General features: G+C 35.4%; 1 protein-coding gene across 1 annotated transcript in view; it reads right to left on the bottom strand.

The window, feature by feature from the left end:
- Positions 1-24,239, bottom strand: part of LOC129752316 (cell division cycle protein 27 homolog) — a 104,859-nt gene that overhangs the window by 33,585 nt on the left and 47,035 nt on the right. The gene's annotated exons all lie outside the window — the stretch shown is intronic.

Here is a 24,239-nt window from a genome sequence, read left to right as displayed (position 1 = left end):
ATGAAGAAATATTGGTATGGAAGCCCTCCTCCCCCTTCCAATAACGTCAGTCCTATGCTCCAACTGCAAGAAAAGAATGTTTCAAATAATTATAGAAATATTTCTCGTGAAATACCATCCCATGCCAAATTTGGTTCCGTTTGTTCGATAAGTTCTCGAGTTATGTATAAAAATATTATCTAAGCTCGACCCCCCTTTCCTTCCTCCCCGCTGGAAGAGAAGAGGTGTCTCAAATTACTATAGAAACATATCTCGTAATCTAATACCCCTACATGCCAAAGTTCCTACATGCCAAGGTTCCATTTGCATGATTAGTTCTCGAGCTATGCTCAAATTTGTAAGAGACCCAGCTAACATAAAATCGTAATAGAAATAATACAAATCGAATATTAAGACATTTTCAATAACCATCGTAAACATTTTGGTATTGAGTGATTTTCTATCATTCATATATGACAAGCTTTGCCCGAAAAAAAGTTGAATCGGATAGCAGTTAAATCAAGTCGGAAATAAGCCTCAAAAAAAATTTTTTTTTGTTTTTTGTTTCAATTATAGTCGTTTTAACATTTTTCTGTCATTCGCGACTTATATCAACGATGACTAGTCATTGAAAAATTTATCCGGTACCAATGTGTTCGATATTTACTCTTGGGCTCGAACTCACGGACATCCTCTCAGAAAGCAACTGACTTCCCAACTGAGCTATATCACAAGCCTTCTCCAAAATGTTGAGAATATGCTAATTCGACATTTACGATTTGGCGGTCCATCAATTGACACTCTATCCGTTCTCCCTTTCTTCCTTTGACCGGTTCGTAAAAGGAAAATCTCACCTATAAAGCTATAGCATGGATTATAACAACCAATGAGTTAGCATCGTGTTAAGATATCGGACAGCCAACTCGAAGGACTGGAGTTCAAATCTCGGTTGAGGAAACTTTTTTTTTTCGTTTTACTCAAAATAATAAAAATCGTTTATGTTGCTTTTTGTGGGGAAATCGGATCGTTGGATTCTGGTCATTGTATACATATATCCACTTTTGTAGCTTTATGCTATTTTGGTAAGTTTAAAACAATCTTTTTATCTGGTATACTTGTTTGAATAATTCTGTTGTTCCTGCTGTTCCACCATAGAAAAATTTCTCGTTTCGAAATACTCTCCCTTGCTAAATTTGTTTAGATTTGCTTGATCAGTTCTTGAATTATGAACACTTGTTACTTTTATATGAGAGACCACCTCCCCCCTTCCATGGAAAGGGATTTGTGCCAAACAATTATAGAAACTTTCCCCGGCCTGAGAACAAACAGACAGACAGAGAGAAATTTATTTTTATATTTATAGATATGAAAGAAAGGTGGATATACAGGCATTAGTGCGCCAATAGGAGAGAGCTTGATAGGTGTTAAAATATAAGGCTACAGGGCATGTTGATGAAAAGCTCCCATGATCCACACAGAACTCCCATGTAAAGCGTGCCCAGTGGCGAAGAGGATAGCCTTCCAATATTCTAAACCAACGGTCATGAGATCGAATCCCGGTCACGGTATACATAGTGCCTGTCTGTGGTATGGTGGTTTTAGTATTTCTAAGATGCTAGCCATCATATTTTTGGAAGATATAGGTAAGCTTAGAATTAAGTAAAAGGAATGTTTTAGAAGAAACACCAAGTTTCAGATTCTGTAAAGGCGAACCCGAAATTTTTGCGACACCGTCAATGTCATGCAAATTTTCTTATAATGATTAGAATCAAACCAAAATTTCAGGGTAGTTTTATACATACATTTACTTCAAAAATCAAAAGAAAAGTCATCGATGGAGCCTTGAGTGCAAAATTGAACGCATTTTCGCTCGATGTCCTCCATCAAAGTCTTTACAGTGTCATCCGGTACCAGTTTTTCAGTTTTTTTTTCCCATTTTCTTAACATGTTCTTCTATTCTTTGAATGTCTTCTTGCTCTTCCAAAGTTCCCGCTATACTATTGCCCAGTACTGCTCCTCCGGGCACGGTTTCGGACGGTTTGACAGGTTCATCTTATCTGGCCAAAATAGCGGAACTTCGTTGTGCTGCTGCAAGAACGGAAAAATGTGCTTTAGAGGCACTCAGATTTATAGATCTCGCCATTTACTTTGCCCTTTGTCACGAAAGGCTCACTCCTCAGTTCGCAAGAGCAGATGGCCTGCCAAACGAGATATTTGGAAGTGAACTTCGACATTTTCTTCTTCTTAAATTTGTCGTCCAAATCGAACTTGCTCTTGCCAGTGAAAAACTCCAACCCCGGAACTTGCTTAAAATAGCCTTTTATATACGTTTCGTCGTCCATCACACAGCAGCCATATTTTGTTAGCATCTTCTTGTAGAGTTTCCGTGCCAGAGTTTTAGCCTTCGATTGTTACCACTCATCGCGATTTAAGAAGTTCTCTACCTTGTGTGTATGTAGTCCAGCTCTCTTTTATGCATTCTGGACGTAGCTCTGCAACATGCCGATTTTTTTTATCCAAATTACGGCTTGAGACATTGGGATTTGCTTCAATCATCCGCTTCACCTTTCCCTCCGTCTTTTTGTTCTCCGGTCCCGGATTTCTTCCAAATCCTTTGCCGTAGTTCAACGTCAACTGCTCCTGGAACCGCTTCAACACTCTGGAGATGGTTGAATGGTGAATGTTCAATATCTTTCCCAACTGCCGGTGCGACCGGTCAGAAAATTCTAGGTTTTTGGAAAGAATTTGTTTTCTCGACTTGCGTTGGTTCACCTCCATTTTCGTTGAATTGAAAAACACAACTTCGAGTTTGACAGCATGTAAACAATACACATCAATGAGAAAGTGTGCAGAATTTGGTAGATTTTTACCCAATGGTAAAAAAGTTATGCTCAGTTTAATGAGTCGCAATAATTTCGTGTTCGCCCTTTATGTGGTTGGGTTCGTTCTTTTTCTAAAATCCTTGCTGATCCGGAGCTCTGAATACAAAACCTTAAGTTCTGATGATGGTCTTGACACTTCAGTTCCGATTTAAAATTCCCAATCCTGTATATTAGTCCCGGACTCTGATGCTGATTATTATCTCAGATACTCATTTTAAGCCTTCGTTCTAGATATTTGATTCTGGATCTAGGACTCAGATCCTGATCTTGATCCTTGGTCCCGGATACTATAACTGCAGTGCACAGGAGAATACCTTGATCCTGAATCTGGAATCATGATCCTGGATTCCGTTTCCAGATCTTGATTTGAGATTCAGATCCTGGTTTCTGATGGGTCAATTTGTTGGGTCAATATTACACTAGACTGAGTCGATTTGAGGTCATTTTCGAATTTCTCAAACCCTGGGATCTTAAAAGCTTCGTTTTGGTTCAAAACTCATCCATGTTTTTTTGCAGAATTTTTGAGTAACTTTTACATGAGTAAATTTGAACTTTTAGGTTTGTATGGGAAAATTGAATATTTTGTACTGAAAAATCGACATCATTTTTGTTTCTTCTGTGGAACCGAGCCTGCTAATGGTTTGTGTGCCAATTTATAAATTCTTGAAAGGATATTTTCCGCTGAACAACTTTGTTGAATATCATAACTTCGTATCTTTTTATACAAAAAAGTTATTAACTGTTTTACAAGTGCATGTCTTTTGGTATGGATAAACAATAAATTCAATTGACACCACTTCTGGGTACCTTGCGAGATCCTGTGTGAACAATTATAATGCAATACTTCGCGGGGCACAAGCAGTGGTGTCAATTTAATTAATTGTTTATCCATGCCAAAAGACATGAACTTGTAAAACAGTCAATAACTTTTTTGTATAAAAAGATACGAAGTTATGGAATTCGACAAAGTTGTTCAGCGGAAAATTTCCTTTCAAGAATTTATAAATTGGCACACAAACCATTAACAAGCTCGGTTCGACAGAAGAAACAAAAATGATGTCGATTTTTCAGTACAAAATATTCAATTTTCCCATGCAAACCTAAAAGTTCAAATTTACTCATGTAAACGTTACTCAAAAATTCTGCAAATAATCATGGATGAGTTTTGGACCAAAACGAAGCTTTTAAGATCCCAGGGTTTGAGAAATTCGAAAATGACCTCAAATCGACTTAGTCTAATATTACACATTATTAAGAGCTTGTCAAAATTTCAACCGTTTTGTGTGGGACTTGGAATCCGCATAAATAATCAAATAATTAAGCGGAATTCATATTCATCGTAATTTTCGGAAAGGGATCTGCAGAATCGAGCCGAAGAGGCTTGGAAATATTCAATTTTGGCGGTCGCTTATCTAGAGTAACTAAAATATTGTCAAATGATGAAAAGTTTGAACCCTTTCCGGACGCCCGAAAGAAAAGAAAAGGAAAATTAGTGACATTATGTTTATTTAAAGTAAAAGCTTAAAAAAGTGAATCACGTTTGAAAAGTTTGTGAAAATTTGTCTTTCATCCAATTTTTCTCCCTTGCATGCAATATTCCTTTCCACAAGTAACTGCTCACATATCCACCGATGAGGCAAGCGTTGGAAATAATGTGTAAATTTGACCCGACCTCAAAAGAAAAGCCTGTGTGTGTACCCTAAAAAGGATACAAGGTATGTATTCTGTGCGTCACGTGACGTTCATCCTCATTTTTTTTTTCAAACACAAAATAAAGTTGTTTTCGTTCTATTGTGTTGGGAGCCTACTTGGTTGAATGATTCAACTGAATCAAAGCAATCGAAAGATTCCTTTTAATTCAACCACGGTAAATAAAAAGTTCATATACCGGTATTTCGATAGCAACATACGATCTTCTTCGGTGAGCATTTTGATTGATGAATGTGTATCGTTTCCCTTCCTTATATTATCCGAGTTAGGTAAGCTACTGATAGGGCAAAAACCTCCGAAGGAAGTTGTGCCGTTGTTAAGAAAAAATGGGATTAGCGTTAGTTCCCAGTTCGAACTCCGTTTTGAACCATCGCAAGGAGGAAAAATGAAACTCAACTTCCGTTCATAGAACCGAACTGTGTTTTAACCACTTTCAAAATAGCACTTCAGTAGCTCGACTTTGAATTTGACTGAGCGATCGCCAAATTAAGTTCTGACAGGCATTCTCAAAACAAATTTCGACAACCCATCTCCAATTTGAAGTTGTGTATGCCATTATTCGTAGCTACCTAAAATGCAGTTTGGCAAAAATAGCCCAAATAATAAATTATAGATTGAATCGAACTTTGTCAAACTTAATTTTTGGTCATACGAACTTTGTCAAACTTAGTTTTTGGTCTAACTTAATTTTTGGTCTAACTTAATTTTTGGTCTAACTTAATTTTGAGTACCAAAAAAGGAGCGTGTTCCTTTATTTAACCTCAACTTGCGCTTTAGGAAATAAAACACAAGTTTGTATGAACTTCAATGGCTGATCACATTTCTTCCGATCTAATATTTCAAATCTGGAATGATTACCCAAATCGATGAAATTTTGTAATTTACGTCATGTGCCTCACAGAAAAAGTATCAGAAACCGGGAAATTACGAGTTTAGCGATTTATCTTACTGACTATTTATGTATAGAACTTTTCAAACAGTTCGGATAAATTCAGCAGTTCTGCTTAGATTACTAGTTGATTGGTTAATATAAACAGAGGTTAGGTATAAAGTTACCGAACGTTCGGAAATTTAAAAAAAAAACTTCGAATTTGTCACTTTATACAGATTGGAAACACATGCGTTGCCTTATTTAAGACGTATTCCTACATTAAACATTGGAAAGGCAGTGTTTAAAAATTCAAGCTTTCAAATATTTTACAGCAGCAAAAAATGACGTATCTTTAAATTGGGTCTTGAATTTATTAGATTATGTTCTGATGTAAATATTTACATTGAGGAAAATACACAAAATTATTCTATTCGAGATGGTTAACTATTTGGGTTTGAATATTTGTACATTTTTTTAATATGCGTTAAAAAAATCGTAGATTTACGTTTGGTTCCGCAAATTATTTCAAAATTCTGATTTTTAAGTTGAGTCCAATGGTATGTCCTTCATAAACAATGAACACCAATGCCGTAAATTCCATCTGACACATTCCAATCATATCGAGTCAGGCACATTCCTACGGGTTTGTTTTCCTTGATTAGCACCAAATTAAAGCCCATAGAAAATGCTAAGCTTTGATTATCGTATTGTTATAACGGTAGCCCTATAAGCCCTACCACCTGTTGCGTCGTTCCAGACGTTGCTGTTGATATCCAGTTGCTTCCAAAAGCAGTTAAAACATTAATCTGTGAAATTTCTTCGTCTCTGATCCATGCCGCAGTGCATCAAAGAGTGACCCATAGAGCGGCTTCTGATGTGTCCGAAAATTAGTCAATCCGATTGGATTATGGTTTTTTTTTTATGTTGTGTTTCGAAGATCTTTGGGTTTCGGGTTTCATTGCATAGGTCCAGCATTGCGATCCGGGATAAAAGGGAACGTTGTGAAACACGCAGTCAAAAGCGTCGCGCCACTTGAGGAGCCACTTTTATACGGTTCAAGTGGGAAAAATCACCAGGCGGCGACATTCTGTTGACGCCTAATCTGGGGGATGCAGTAGAAGTAGATTCTAAAAGCAAAGATTCCGCAGTCAATCGGGAAGGAATCTCATTAATGCAGCAACGCCGTTCGGTTATTAGTGGGCCGATAATTGTGAGAAAATCACTGATGGATTCCATCGAGTCTCGGTTTATTCTGGCGTGGAAGCTTCGGAATTCCCAACCATCAGTGATTAACTCACTGTATCTCGCGAAGCGCCAGTCACGTTTGCAATTGCTACTAGAGGCTTTAGACTTGACCGGGCACCCAATTGCCTAGCACATTTATCGTGGTAATCATGCTTGAAGCCAGCTGAGCACATATCGGTCAGTCCAAAAAGCTCATTTAGACGCACGATTAAACGTTAAATTACGTATAGTTGAGAATCTGGTTCAAATCGAGTGACAAGTGGACGTTTATTTGCGTTGCGTCAAGATGTTGTTCAAAAGGGCTTGCCAGAACTGTGCCGCCAAAGTTGATGTCACAACAATGCGACCGATTGTGTGCTTCTTTTTGCCAACTAAAGCGTGTTTGTTTTGCAAATATTTAAACATTCTCACCGGTACGATAAGATAAACCTAAATCGAATATTGGTTAATTTTAAAAACCTTTAAGAGAATCATGTTTCAATTTTTCAAATGTTTTTTGAAAACATTTGAGATCATCTATTTTAAAAAGTTGAATTATGTTTAAAACATTATGGTACTTCAAGAATGAGATGGAAAGTTAAAACAATCTTTAAAAAATCAAACATCATCCAGCAGAAGGAAATGTGTTGAGGATAATTAATTAAGATTTACGATCTCCAATCTGTCGAAACGTGCCCCTCTAGTGTCCATATAAGAAGCATAAAACGTGACAATTTAATGGCAGCTCAACGCTTCAAACATTATAAAAAAGTCCCTCCTCCAAATAATGATGCGCCGTATTTGGAAATATCAAACTATAAATGAGACTTTGTCTGCATTTGTTTGGCCCGAGAAGGTTGAAGTTTTCTCTCGCCCCGACTGAAATCAAAACAGAACGACGAAAATAAAAACTATAGCTATGTATCAAAAGTGAAAGATGACAGTTATTTTGAATTGCGTTTAATGGCACTGCCACCGGAAAGTGCGAATTTCAGCGTTGACAGCGAATGAAATTAAAATTTTCTTCCATCTCATTCAGATGTCTTTGGAAAGAGCCCTTTTTTTAAAAATAAACGTGACAATTTTCGACCTGTTGCTCAATTCATGATCATCGATTTTCAGATTTCTAAATTCCAGAAAATAAAAGACGGAATCAAATTAATAATGACAAAAATGCAAAAAACGAACGCCTTTCAATAAGATTCAATTTCATTTCAATAAGTTTTTTTCCGATTCTGTAAGTTCTCCGATTTTTTTTTTTAATTTTTCCTGCAACCATGATGGTTGATGCATATGTTTGCGTTATTGAGATTTTTATTCTCTAATTATAGACACTTTACCACGTTTGTGGCCTTCGTGTCTTGTAACTTTATATTATTGAGATATCATCTGGTGAAATTAATATCAAAAATACCTATATTTTCATCATGTTATGAGAATCTTTTCTACTGCCAGGTAAGAGTTTAGGTAAATAGGGAATCAAATAGTATCTTAGGGTAAATGCGCCTCAGCAAATCTGATGTTCCATCATTAATGAATTGATGGATAAAAGGCCTGAAACATAATTTCAAATACTGAACATTGTGAATCTATCAACATGGCGTTATTTTGTGCCCTTCGAATTAAACCAACATGGCGTTAGTCAATTCAATGCTATATCTTTTTTAAGGTCCGACAAATGGCCAATTTGTTTTAAAATGGTTTGAAAAAAGCCATATATTCTCGCAAGCCAACCAATTACACGCTAAGGATGAGTTCCTTATTTCTGAGTTGTTAATCATTAGAACCGTAAATGAGGACAGACTTTTTAAATGTAAAGGGATTGGTGTTGAATGACCCGTGGATGAAACAATAAATTGAATGCGAATTTCGTTGTCTGACGCCATCTTGAAATGGCCGTTTCCATGAAACCTCCACAACTCGGGTATTGAATGAAAGGACTAAACGAGCAGAAGTAAAACAATAAACAATAAACAAGAATGCGGAAAACAAATAAATTGGAATAAATTGCACGAAAGCTTGTATGCAACCAAATTGCTCATATATTATTGCATAAAACTTATAAATCATGTTTTTTATCGATAAATTCAATAAAATCTAGAATACAAAATGTGAATTAACTTCCATCTTCCAAAATTTGGTTCTTGGTCTTGTAATCTTTCGGATATTATTTGAATTTTTATTTGAAATTTGCCTAAAATACTTCAAACTTTATTTATTCCCCTCTTAGGGATTTTGGAAATTTTCAAGGGGTGGGGGGGGGGTGTGACAAAAGAAGAAATTGATATTTGTTCCAGCCTTATTGTTGAAAATACGTAAGAAGATTAATTGCAAGATGAAATTAGGAAATTTATTTAGTTGAAAGAAGATGAACATGACAATGGAGGCTTCCGTTAACTTCTAAATGCTAATTTTCTCTATAAATTTTTCTATTTGATTATTTTTAATGTCTTTAATATTGTTTGTTTTTGGCAACTTCTGACTTTAGCACATGTGCCAAAATCGAACGGTTTTTAGAAACAACCTTATAGTTCTCGCTATAACATGACCAATAATGTTTAGACATACACCATGTATATATTTTCACGTTCTTTAACGGTGAATAAATACTAAAATGACAAAAAGATGAAAATTACATAACAATAAAAAAAACCAACAAAAGACTAAAAACGACAAAAAAATAACTAAAAAATTATGAAGCATGACAAAAACAGCAAATTAGACGAAAAACAAATATTATAAATGAAACAAGAAAGGTAACTACTAAATGCACGAAAATATGATAAAAAATAAAAAAATGGTTTAAAATAGTCGGAAGCTGACTTTCGATTACTTTGATGATATTATTATTATTACGTTATTTTTAGTCAGTTTCCAACAATTTTTAAGCATTAAAAAAAAATTTATCATGTACTAGCTAATTTTACCCGGCCTTGCTCGGGTTCACATAAAGTATAAATCGAAGTGAGGCGTTTGACTTCTCGAAATTTTGAAAGCTTTTTGTTCATCATCATAAGGAATTGGACTATGTTTGGCCATGTAAGCTTTGTAATTTTTGTTAGTCTTCTTAAAGTTTTAATAGGGATTATTAGCAAAGTTAATCGTTTTCATATAAGGCCGGAACAAATTTCAAATCCTTCTTTTGTCACTCGGAGTTGGAACATCGCGAGGGGAGGGGGGAGGACAGTAAAAAATAATGCGAAAAACAAATAAATTTTAATAAATTGCACGGAAGCTTGTATGCAACAAAATTGCACACTATATCGTTGCAGATATCCTATAAATCATGTAATTTTTTATCAAATAATTCAATCAAATGAAGAAAACAATAGGTTAAATAACTCCCATCTTCTTAAATTTGTTTTTTGGTCTTGTAATCATTCAGATTTAGTAATTTTTAACTGAAATTTACATAAATAACCAATTTAGCTTTTTCCCCCTTCGGGTTTTTTGGAAATTTCCAAGGGGTAGGGGGGTGGTTGACAAAAGAAGAAATTGATATTTGTTCCAGCCTTATTGAATAACTAATAGTTTTTAGGTTTGCTAATAAAAATTTGAAATAATTTCCCTTGAATGCTTATCCATTCTATCCCGAAAAACAATTTAATCTAAGGTTGCCAGGTTGCCCGAATTTACCCGGATTTGCTAGAACATTTGAATCAAATTTGAAGTATGTCCGGTCTGGCCCATTTTCTCGGATTTTGTTGCAAAAAGACCGGATTTTGCCTGGATTTATTCACATCAAGGTAACATAATCTGAGATTTTTTCATTATTATAATTTTTCATTTTTACATTCAAAAAGAAAATTTAAATGGCATGTTTTAGAAATAATCATGACTCTTGTTTGGAAGTTTGATATACAATTTAAAATCTGCTGATGTGGTTTGTTGAAAAAAAAAATATTGCAAGTATATTTTTCGTTATTTTTACTGAATAATTCTGCGGTTTTGACCAAATTTGCCCGGATATTGCCAGGATATCGGTTTGAACATTTTGAAATCAAATGTTGGATTTTGCCAGGCTTTTCGATAAACTTTGCTAGATTTGTCCGGTCCCGATACGGCAATTCTGGCAACCTTATTTTACACCCACCATTTTTAAGAAGCTTGAATTGAATTACCATTTTTTTATCAAATGATAACATTTGATAACTAGATAACTAGATAACCATGAGTTATCTAGTGAAAATCCCATGTATTAAGCTTGTAAACAAATGTTAACGACCTCTTTTCAAGACCTCTCTGTAGAATAGAATACCCATTTAAGTTTTATTTTGTACTTCCGCTGAAACCTTAAAAAAATTCCTCTGCATGTTTTTAATGTACTTTTTAAGTTTTCTTATAATTGAATGGTAGAATTGAACACATCGATGATCATAATAACTTAAAATTTAAAAATTTACAAATGAGATTAAATTGTACAAAACTAAAAAACTTCAGATTAAATAACTAAAAGTCTCGTGCGTTTGATTTGGTTTAAGTTTTTTGCATAAAATTAACGTTTAATTGTCTAATTCCTATAGTAAATTAAATTCCTACATGACAATCAAAGTGTTGAGATTGCAGCCTTGAACTTACTAACGTTTTATTAATTGTTCCGAAAATATGAAAATATAATAGTGCTGGGAATAATATAAAATATAGTTTTGGAAAAAATATATTATTTATGTAATTGAAAAAATTCTAGAAAACCTAGAGAAATAAATCAAGTAGACGAAAACAACGCAAAGCTGTAAATAATCATTCAATGCTGACGAGCTTATAATAATTTCAAGCTTTTGAAACTAGCGCTTATAAACGTTTGCATAGGATTGCAAAAAACACGATTACAGCTAGTTTATATGCAACGTGAAATTCGATTAATGAAAAAAAAAGAAAAAGGAAACAAGTTTAACAAAACACTGTTTCAGTGTGTCCGACATTCCCCAGCAAACATTTTTGTAGGTATATTTCTCTACAACTTTGTTATACGTCTCATATACATTATGAAATGGTCGTTTGAAACTCGAAAAAAACAGCATTTACCTACCTAAGTTAAGGTTGCCAGAATTTTTTCCACTCCCATCCGGGCCTAGCAATTCCGGGCATTTTTTCAAAAAAACCTGGCAAAATCCGGGCATGGATTTAAATTTTTCAAATCCAAAAACCGGGCAAAAACCGGGCACAATTTAAGTGTTATTATATATAAAAGCAAAGAAAAAATGAAAAAAAAATGAAATTAATATTTTATTAATGTAATTCCAGACTTCCAAAAAGTTTTTGGAACACTTAAATATTTAAAAGTTTATAAAAGTAAATCAGCGAAATTATTTGAAACAACCGTTGAAAATTTCCATACCGTTAATCGATTTTGCTGAAACTTACTCAAAAACTTTGATTTTTTTTGGATTCTTTGTTAAAATTGTGAAAAAATCCGGGCAATATCCGGACTTTTTTCACGATATCCGGGCAACCGGGCCGGACCGGACTTTCTTGAAATTTTGCATCAAATATCCGGGCAAACCCGGATAAATCCGGGCAATCTGGCAAGCTTAACCTAAGTGGAGGCAATATACATACATATTTTCAACTTCTGGCTTAAGCGTCTCATATACATTATGAAATGGTCGTATGAAACTCGAAAAAACAGCATTTACCTACCTAAGTGGAGGCAATATATGTATCTGGGGAATCTAGGAATATTTCAAAATTCTGTGTTTCACGACTAAGATTCTGTGATATAAATTTGCTCAATATTCTGTGAAATAACAGATTTTTCTGTGATCTCGGCAACCTTGCTCTAAACAACTCATTCAGCTAAGCTTAGTTGACTACTCATATCCACCTTAAATCATTGAACTTGAAGAGCTCAGATATGACCATTCATTTAAAGCTTCAGATTACATATTTGATTAGACTGTGTTCAACTTACGCACTTCAAATTCCATGATAGCTGGCGTAGCTAGTTCTACCTCGCCAATGATTGATACTCCGTGGTTGTTCGAGGCCATCAGTTTTGTACAAGGGCCAAAAAAATGGTGCTTGGAACTAGTAGTTCATTCACATTGCACAAAACTCATGCTCTCCCTTTGAAAATGATCAATAACGGCGCTGACCACGTCCAAGTAGTCAATGCGGAACAAAGGAAGGATTGTTAGTAGGATACTTCATAGGATCAATCAAAAACCTTTTGTCCCTTTATATTCCACAGGTTAAAATTGAAAAATTTAAAGACGTAGGTAAGTCAACTATAGAAAGTGTCTGTACGTGTGCGAATCAATATTTAAATATTCAAGGAAAGGGTTGTGTTAGTAGGGGATAGGTTATAGATCAGCGTTTCTCTAAACAACTCATTCAAAGAATTAAGTCTTTAATAAATTCTAGTTTCTATTTTCTAGTCTCTATCTCACTGTGTAGAACTAGAGGAATTTTTGATAAAAAATAATTTGATATTTTGTTTATTAGTTCGTTTTCAATTGGAATTTCAACATCAAGAACAACCTCTATAAATGAAAGTTGCTTCTTAAAGTTCGAATAGTATTGACAATGAAGATTGATTCTTGTTCTGAGGTAATGACTGTTTAAGCTTCATTGGTTCTCGAATTATGCCAAAGAATGCCTCCTCCTTCCCATCGTCCATCTCAAAGAAGGAATCAAAAAACATTTCTTGTACCCAAAAAAAAGTAAATTTTTATGTGCCTGGTTTGGTACGCTGTGACACCTATTAAAGGAAATTTTGTTTCCATTTGAACTTCATTTTACATCTTTTATGTCCCTAAAGCTGATATAATTAGAAAAATACAAAGGTGCTGCATACATCCAGGGGTAAAAACTGCGTGTGAGATATGATTTGATTGATTTTACACAGTTTTTCTTACATGACTTCGATTTACACGGTTTTTGGCCATATGTACTGTTATTTTCTACGGTTCTCTACAATTAACACGTTATTTGAGAGAAATTATTTCCAGTCGTACATGAAAACGGCGGATTCGATGCCGTGAAAAAAAACTTTTGTGTAATTTGTTTAAAAATTAGTTTTTTTGGTAATTTGTGGTGGTGTATAATATAACGCAATTTAACTAAGATTCCGTCGCAAAAGTAAATTTCTTTAATTCTATAATCTTTAATTATTTGGAGGCAACTTAAACAATATTTTCTTCAAACATTGGTTGAACGTGCCCCAAAAACACTTAACTGAATCAGAATCTTACTTTAGAGTAAAGTGGGGCAAGATTGCGCACTTAGTTGTGTACTTATTGTATCTCTTCAAAAAAAAAGTGTCGATCATAGTAATTAAACCAAATTAAAAAAATGCTCTTCACCTTGATTGTGTGACGCAAAAAGTTATGATTATGTTTGTAAACATTGATAAAATATCATATTTTTCAAAAATTACCAAAGCGTACTCTAACCCCACCAGTGGGGCAAGAGTACGCATAAAATAAGCTCATTGTATTCCATTCTGGTCCGGTGAAAGTGAGGTCTTGAATCATTATAATCGTTTATTAAACAAAACAAAACCTTTGTTTCTAAACAATAGTTAAAATAAAACAGTGAATTCATATTCCATGGGTTAAAAACTTAAAATTATAAGGATTCTCTTATAAAATCATATCGAAGAAAAAAAAACCAACAGAGGTAAAAGAGCTTTAGGCTGGCTTTGCTGAGGAGTAAAATGAATCGTCCATGGCTTTCAGCACTGAATTCCTGGTCGAGAAAAATGATTGTTATTCACAATTCAATACAAAAATATGTTCTGTTGATTACCTTTTTAAGGCGTTTACGCAAGGTTGATTTCGAAATCCCGAGGCTTTCAGCAATCCGGCGCTTCGTTTCTCCGTCCTTCAACCGCTACCTGGCGTTTTCCAGCATCTCCGGAGAGCAAATCTTCCGGATGGTTTTCCTTTTGTACGTTCTGATTATTTAAAACTTGATTATTCTTTGGGTTAGCTTTCAAAATGCTATCAAAAAGACAAAGGAAACCAACGCGTACTCTTGCCCAAGCTAGTAGTTCCACTTAAGATCAAAGATGGATTCACTCAAGATCATATTTTTCTTTTAAAACTATGCAATTCATTGATATTTTGATAGAAAACTTGTTGCAAAAACCCGAATCATGCTTTTTTATGAGTTTTTCTACCATTTTATGCATCACTTTATAACGATCAAGGGTTACATAAATTGACGTTCAAAGTCAGCATAGATGGGTGATAATTGCAGCAGAAATGCGAATATATTTAAAGCTTCCAAAAACATTATTATTATTTCATTTTAGAAATTTTTGCAAAAATGACAAAGCTTGTATTAAAAGATCATAAAAAAGTATTTTTTCAACATTCCGATAAGATTCAGAAAGAATCATTGCCTAGATCTTAAGTGAAGTAAATGATTCCGCTCATGATCAGATTTCGACTAGTTCCGTTCAAGATCATTTACCCTAATATTCGGTTAAGAAAATAAAAATGGAAGCCGCCATCTTGGATACATAATGGCGTCAAGCAACAATTTTTTTTTCAACTAGTTTAGCCTTTTCACTCAAAACTCATCTTGTTGAGATATTCGCATCTCCAGTGATTTGAAGTTTTTCAAAGATTTTTATATATTTTTTTTTTATTTAACTCAAAAACAATACACATAACATATAAAAAATGTGTAAAAAATGGGATTCCAATTCAAATATGTGCAATCTAAGCAGAGCGTGTCCTGTTTTGATATCTTGATCGAAAACTGTCATTAAGTCTATTGGTGATTTCAGAATCAAGCCCTGAGTGCTATTTCAAATCATGCAAAAGAAAACTATTAGCAAACTTCAAAGCTTGTGTTTTATTGTAGTTTCAACAAAGCATTCATCACTCTTTCAAAGCAACTTAAACAGTATATTTTGTTGAAGATTCATTAGAGTTTTCAAAACTACCTGAAAACAAATAGTCGAAACAAGAATATAAGCATTTTTCATGACTGCAATAAAACCGTCATTAAACGAGGTGCACAAAAAATGCCATAATAAAACCATAATAAAATTTCCAAATGCTATTTGGCATAATCTGTGTCATTTGTGTAGCCATATTTTTCCTAAAATATCTATCTAAATATATAAATCTTTACATCAACGTAACACTTCCAGTTAATTGACGTTCTCAAGAAAAACAAGGCAGTTAGTTGTGTTGTGTGATTAGAGGTGTCGTTATTTTATACTGATAAATCTTGTATAATCAGTGAAACCCTGATACGGTCAGTATAGGTACTTGTAAAAACTAATGTTTCAAGTGAATTTTCAGCAAACTCGCCCTCTTTTGCGCCGCCCGGATCAATTTGAGCTATTGTGTATAGTTTTAGTTGCACTTGAGTCGTCGGCTTGCTTAATTTTAGTTGCGGACCGACTAACCTGTCAACTTGCCAGAGCTGATTACAAGGCACCCGAGAGCAATTTGTTCGCTGGTCAGTTAGTATTTGTCGAGCGATCATTAGAACCGCGCTCAAATCCAGCCAAACAAACCCATGTAGCTACATATATGCTAACAAGCAGCAAAAAACGGGGGTAATTGATCCCTCTCTCGGTTCAGCGGAAATTGGCGATTAATTCATTGCACCGTACGATTTGCGTAAATTCTGTAGGTCCGGGTCCGGGTTGAAGCAATCGGATCTTGTCGCACGATTTCTGGGTTGGGACGGGACAGAGGGTGTTTAGTCGATGGCCAGGCGACTTGTATTGAATAGTGTGATAATAACGTGCCTCCTTGCACTGTAATGACAATCGAGAAGTTTAATTTGCGGTTACTTCAATGGCCAATTGCTCAATGTGTTTTTAAAAGCCCAAATTATGCTTAGGAACAACTTTGTATCGAACCCTTCAGTAGACAAACGTCATTTATTGTAATTAACAAATTTTCAACTCAAATTTAGGCTAGTTATAAAAAATATTTGTAATCAATCGATCATTCGATAAAAAACCTCCCTCATTGGTTCAAAAATGCTTGTTCATGCATATCAGAAAAGGAAACCGAAAGCAAAAAAAAAAAAACACAACAAGAACTATTCTGTCCGAGGGACCGATATTAATATTCCTTTCGCTTTGCCCCGACGAGTGTGATAAAGGCGGAATAAATTGAATGTTTTACATAAAAACCGAAAGAAGAAAAAAACGCATTCGGTTGCAGTTCAACAAGTCACGTGATCTGGTTTCTTGATGACGACAAAACAAAACAAAAACTCAACAAAACGAAAGGAAGGAAGAAAAAATGTTGAAGCAAACACTTCACCATCGAGCTGACAGAATGACTGCTGGTGGGCCCTTACTCCTACTTATTTGGCTTCTGCGCTTGCTGACGGATGTTGACTTTTGTTTTATTATTATGGCAAACGCATATGGACCGAACATTATGTGGAACAATTGTGTGTTGTTTTTTTTTAAATTTCGGGTCCACTTTGTATGGTGGTCATAGTTAGAAGAACAATTTTAGAGCTAGACCTGGTTCTGGTTTGCTAAGTAGGGTAGGCTCTCTCCTGAAAGTGTAAACACTTGTCCAAACTTCTGGAGCGCTTGTTTATGATTTCATCAACAGCTTTGCATCAGAATAAAGAGCTTGTGAAGCAATGTCCAGCTTGTTTTGGTTAAAGTTTGCTAATTTTAATTGGAGTTTATTATTATAAATAAAACTATTAAGGTGCCACGTCATTTTAATTAAGACATGTATTAACTTTTAGATTGACCATCAGAGTTGGTCAATTTATTAATACAGTATGAGACCCGTATAAAAATTCTAGTAGGTATGACTTTAAGTTTCAGTTGGTTTTACGATAATGTTTTTTATAATTCGAGTGACGAGTACGAGTAAAAATTCTCTGTGCAGATAATTGAAGGTGATGGTTTCTCTGATTAGTATTTCGGGTGTTTGCGAAGGGTAATAAAAGGGCACTTTTCTTTAGCAGTCCAATCTGTATTAGTGATTATGGTTTGTTTTGAAAGATATCGGATATCACTTACGTATGATAGAATTAGATCAAGCTAGGATTGGTTCTTGGGCAATGTCATGTGACTTACAAGTTCAGAGCTTAATCCCTAAGCTAAACAAGTTAGTTATTGATAGGATAAAATTTAAAAAAAACTTATTTTTATTTTTATTTACATAGTATTCCGTCTCTAGACATAACTTGACGAACATAATTCCTAAAATTCACTCGGTCTATGGCAACCGTTCTCCAATTTCTCAGACACCCCACGTTCGCCAGATCACGCTCCACTTGGTCTAACCACCGCGTTCGTTGCGCCCCCGCTCGTCTGGTTCCTACCGGATTCGTAGCGAACACTTGTTTTGCAGGGCAGTCGTTCGGCATTCTCGCAACATGTCCCGCCCAGCGTATCCGGTCAGCCTTCACTACCTTCTGGATACTGGGTTCGCCGTAGAGGCGCGCGAGCTCATGGTTCACCCTTCGCCTCCACACTCCGTCCTCCTGTACGCCGCCAAAAATGGTTCTTAATACTCGTCGCTCGAATACTCCGAGTGTACGCAGGTCCTCCTCGAGCAATATCCATGTCTCGTGCCCGTAGAGAACAACCGGTCTAATGAGCGTCATATACAGGTTACACTTCGTGCGAGGGCTAAGTCTTCTCGACCGCAGTTGCTTGTGGAGTCCATAGTAGGCACGACTTCCACTGATAATTCGCCGCCGGATCTCACGGCTGGTGTCATTGTCTGCCGTAACCAATGAGCCGAGATAGACAAAGTCTTCGACTATCTCCAGCTCGTCGCCGTCGATCTTGACCTTGTTATAACTGGACAAGCGGGTTCGGTCGGCCTCGGATCCGCAGGCCAGCATGTACTTTGTCTTGGATGTATTAATCATCAGCCCAATCCTTCCTGCTTAGCTTTTCAGTTTGCGGTAGATCTCCTCCACCGCCGCAGATAATCTGCCGACTATATCAACGTCATCGGCAAAGCAGATAAGTTGACTGGGTCTGTTGAAAATCGTGCCTCTCATTTCGCCCACCGCTCGTCAAATAACACCTTCTAGCGCCACGTTGAACATCATGCAGGATAGACCATCATCTTGTCGAAGCCCCCTGCGCGATTCGAATAAACTCGACAATTCACCCGAAATCCGCACACAGCACTGCGTTCCATCCATCGTCGCCTTGATCAGTCTGATCAGCTTCCCGGCGTCCATGACTTTCCATAGCTCGTTACGGTCGATTGTGTCGTTGCCTATTGCTAGTTTCAATCCGAATACCACTTATCGAACTTGATGAAATCGTTTGAATTGTGAATACTTGGATTTTTTATTCTACGAAGTCCGAACCACACTACGGTGTTCTAACTTCTATCGAATGACAGTATATTTCCCCTTTTCATTTCACGATTTCTAATAGCGAAGATTTATTTCCTTGCTATAATGAAGAGATCCAAATTTTTTAAAAATTAAAGATTGAACGCAGATTTCAGTGGTGGAATAGAGCTATCTCTATTCACATTTCGACTATCACGTCCTACCTTAGCTTCATAATATATAAGCGATTTCTTATTCGTCACCATTCTTTACTCGCTTTCCCTTACCGGGAAAGTGTTAATTTTTCACTGTGTATAGGGTGTCCCATTATGTCTAAGCAAGATTTTGATACGACCCTACTTATTCCAGATGACGTTTCAACAGCTAATTTTTGCCAGGTGCTGTTGTGTACAGGTGAACTTAGAAATCTTTGTATCGTGAGCACTACTTTTCATAATGTTCTTAAAAAGGAAAAGCATTTCTCCGGTAAAGCGCTGAAATATCGTGCACAAATGGTATAATGTCCCCAACATTTCACTGAATTACCTTGAGAAAATGAAAGAAGTTAGCATTGGAGCGGTTGATTGGAAATTCGTTTCGGAAGTATGAATAGGAAAGCAGCTCCATGGAAAAAAAAATCTGGGCTGACACCGGATCTGGTGGACAAAACTTTGTACCGGAAAGTCATGCGTGCTTACGCCAGTAGGAAGACTTCCTGTACGGTATGTGGCCAAAAAAGTGGGATGCCTCGCCGCACCGTCCATCGTGCCAATGCAGAAGAAGCCGAAGCCGATTCAAAATCAAGCTGCTCCCATCAAACCAATAGCTCGTAAGTTCTATGATCAACTGCTTTGTGGAAAATTGATGTGCGTTACCATCGACGCCGAAACCTATTTTTAGTTTGGTTACAAAACACCTACGGGTGACCAGTGATTTACTGTTCGGGATGGCCAAAGTGTTGACGAGACGGAGACATCAATTTTTAACCGGTAAAAACGCAATGGTTTGGCAAATCATTTGTGAGTGTTGCATGCTCTCCGAACCGTTTGTGATTACCGACAAAATGAATACAGCTGTTTACGTCCGAGAGTACCCGAAGCGTCGCCTGCTCTCAGTGATCCTAAAGCATGATTACCCTGTACTGTTTTGGCCTGACTTTCCGTCAGTTTCCTACTCAAGGGACACTTTGTACCAATCCAACAAAGTCCAGATTGTAAGGGAGAGTGGGTTAACGTGGGTCACTTTGAATATCTCGGATGTGTGTTGAGATAACAATCTCAATCCGACAGTCGCTTTGCGTAAGCATATTTTTCCATATGTTGTTTACTTGTGCTGATGGTCATAGTTTTGATTTGCTCTTTCACATGAAAAAGGAATTCTCCAGTCACTCAAACGCAACAAATTTGCAACTCATAGCTTGTGGGGAATCATGGGCCACATAACGTGGGGTATCTTGAGTCACCTATGTTTTGGTGTTTTTATACACATTCATGTAAATATTTTTTATGTCAAATTAAGAGTTATGACAAATATTTTGCCAATTTTATTGAATGCGATAAAGGCGAAGAAAAATCCTTTACAAGGAATTTTGCAAAACACGTTCACGAGCCAGGTTTCGAACATACACAACATTTTTTTTATTTCCTCAACTGAAATTGCTTTAAAATTGCTTAGCGAATTATAAAATAAGAGTTTTGAGTAAGTTCATAAGCTTTGCATGTTTTTTTTTTTTTTCATTTTGAATTTTGTGGCGCACGGTTCCCTACAGTTTTTTTTTAAATCCAACAAATTATTACTTTTTTTGAAACAGTCAGAACTCGAAAATTGTATAATGGTACGTTGGAAATGTACGAAACCATCACATTTGTCTTTTTCATTTTATATTTATGAATAAAAAAAGTTATGGAGCATAGAAAAAAGTAGCCCACGATTCCCTACTCTTCCCTACATATTGAGATGAGTCCGCTAAGTTGCACTCAAGCAAGACCGATTGATTTTTTTGCCTCATACACGCAGAAAAATATATTTTGAAAATAATAAAATTTCGTCCAAAAATAATAAAAATTTTGGTTGAGAAAAGGCACAAATATATTTTTGATACCACTGACAAATCAACATCAATTTGATTTAAACTTATCGTTTGATTGAAACTAAAATACACATTTTTTAAAGACAAATCGAATTTCTGCCAAAACAAAAAAAAATTGGTTGAGAATTACAAAATGTTTATCGTTGCAAAAATGAATCCATGAAACGTTCAAAATAATAGTACTTTGTGCTGAAATTATGTTTTAAGTTTCAATTTAAAAGATATATATTTGATCTAGGATCTATTGATATAATATAGAATATCAGTGTTTTTGAACAAGTTATAGATAAAACAATTACACACTATTTCATGTAAGTAGCTTTCTGATTGAACAACAACAACCAAAGCTCTTGAAAATTTTGACGTGAATTCTCTAAGTTTCATTAAATCAGGGTTTTGGACTGAATTCACGTAACGGAATTTCAAGTTATTCTTCTATCTTCATAGATTTCAAATTTTGTATACATTTTTAAAAAACATAAAAAAATTTTATGCACTTTCCTTATTTTGACTTGTACCAACATTAAAAAAAATATGGAGGAATATACGTTATTATTACCACTGATTTTCACAATCAATATTTGAATATTGAACCAAAAAAAATCAAAAATTTGGTTCACGTTTTTTTCAAAATAACTTACCAAATTGTTTGCCATTTGAAGCATCAATAAAGCATTCAGAGCATAGGTATTTCCCTTATAATTTACTACAAAAAAACAAATTTTGTGACGAGAATTCATTCGTTTGGGATGTTGTTACTAATTTTTTTTATTTACAATTTGTTTATTTGTAACTAGGTTGGAGTTCAACCGATTTCTTCTAAACTTAATAATTCGCAAAATTCCAAAGTTTCCCTTTTTTTGTTACGTGAATTCATTCGTTTGTTTTTAATCAATAATAATAATAATAATAATAATAATAATAATAATAATTAAAACAACTGTTTATATTCAAACTCTTTTTCTACACTTTGTTGGCTGCAAACAGTATTATACCGTCAATCGGGGCATCATGCAACAACAGGGTTAGATGCAACATAGATATAACACCACTGAATCAATTTATAATTTAATGTGTTGTAATAAAGATATCTTTTAATGATTTCAAAATGATGATGACATAGATAATATTACCTATGATGGCTAGATAATATTACCTAAAAACGTTGTACTGGATTCTTCATGGTATACCAACACTTTGAGGTAAACATATTTTTCGAACAATCATCCATTTTTTAAAACAAATATTTTTATAATTCAGTTTGGTGTCTGGGGTAAAAGACAACAAAATGCATATACAAAAATACCTTGTAGATCTCGTTTCCATGTGCTGGAATATGATTGTTTTGCATTACGCGTTTGTAAACATTGAATTTTCATTCATCCAAACATTTATTTTTATGATTTCAGCTTGTAGAATTTTTCGTAGTTTTATTTAACCCCTAAATGTATGCAGCATATTTATTTTCAGAAAAAAAAATGTGAAAACTAGTTTTTACAGACCAAAAAATTACTGCAATTGGTGTTTTCATGCGTAATGGTCTTTGAAGCATCGCAAATATATTAAAAACTATTAATTTTCATACGTGTTCATAAGATTTTTCATTGAAAACAAAGTTTGTTGCAAATTAATTTTTGTAGCTTTTTTAGAATAACATGGTATTGATTTGCATCGTAATGTGCCATATACGAAGCATAAAGTGATTTGATAGAGGATACTTACGTGATACAAATCTACGAATTTATCTGAAGTCATTTACGATTTCGATACCGAAGTAATTTGAGTACGAATAATATGCGTCTTAATAAATCTTATGCGATTGTTATAAGATTTCATTTCGCACCGATCGCATTAAAAACAACTTCAATCAGAGACGCAAGAGCCAAAGGCTGAAAGTCTCTCTAATAAAGACAAAAAAAAAACGATTTAATCCAATGTATAGCAATCAAATTGCGTTACATTTGGTTTAAACATCTTCTACGATATATGATGTCGAATGTTAAGTGTACACATTTACGTTTCCGATTTGAGTTGCACTCATAAGCGAATTTTATGATGATATCTTTTAGGATTCGATGCATTTTATTTTATTTGAATGTTCGAGGTGTTTCTTCTCCATAGAGGGTGTTCAAGGATCAAAAGTCAAGGTCAAACTTTATTGCGTGTTAATCGAAATTGGCGAGCCTTCCGTTTGACGTCTTCCATTAGAATAAAAATCCTAGCCTACCATTAGATTTTGTTCAGTCACTTTATCCACTTTCTTCGCCGCAGAACACCAGTTTGCTTTGAACTGCTTCTCGCCTCTAACAGATTTTTTATGGGTCTTCTCAAGGTTCTGTTTTACTATCGCCGAATATTTTTCGCTTGGGCGAAGTTCTGGTATGTTGAGAAGGATCTTATCCTTGGGCACAACCTAAAACTTGTTAGTGGGAAACCACTGTGTGGCTTTTTTCCATAATGGCAGAATGCCAAATCTAGCCAAAACAGCACAGACAAGTCATGTTTCTCCAGGAAATACAGCAAACGCTTTTGAGGACACCCTTTTACGATAATTTCCTGGTTGATGGTCCCGGTTGCAACGAAAATGTCTGTCACCTTTCCAAAAATGTCGAAAACAGCTTCCGAGATCTTGTTTTTGCCTTAAGTTTTTGCTTATCGTTGCGATTTGGAGTCACTACCTTCTTATAAGTCGTTAGTCCGGGTAGTTTATCAGCTTCATGCACGGTTGTAGACGATATTCCCAACTTATTTGCGACATCTTGAACGAAGAGGTTGGGCTGGCGCTTGAAAGCGCTAGCCACTTGTCTGTTTGACACTACGGCTCCCGGTTTTCGATTTCTCCCTGATCTAGGCTTCCTAGTTGTCGACAAACGTTCTCCGAACACTTTTATTACTTTGGCGACGGTGGATTTGGCTTAATTCTACGATTTTGCTATTTCTGCATGCGTTGTAACGGACCACCCTAAATCCGATAGGAGAAATAAGAAGAAAAGACAGGAAAGAAGAAAAGGAGACGAAGAGGAGAGGCAGTCAAATTTGAACCGGGTAAGTGAACGGAAGCACTCGATCATCAAAACAGAAGTTCTTGAAATATTCGGGATATTCGGCGGAGTTTAGTTTTTTTTTCTGAGTTGGAGTTTTGTTGACGGGAAGTACCGTATTTTAGTCGCCGGAATAGGATGAAGGGTCACAGCGTGTAGTTTGGATTTGCACGAAGCAGGTACAAAATGTTGATTCG

This window comes from Uranotaenia lowii, chromosome 3 (genome assembly GCF_029784155.1).
Source record: "Uranotaenia lowii strain MFRU-FL chromosome 3, ASM2978415v1, whole genome shotgun sequence".
NCBI lineage: Eukaryota > Metazoa > Arthropoda > Insecta > Diptera > Culicidae > Uranotaenia > Uranotaenia lowii.
This window is presented reverse-complemented; position numbering and strand designations above follow the sequence as displayed.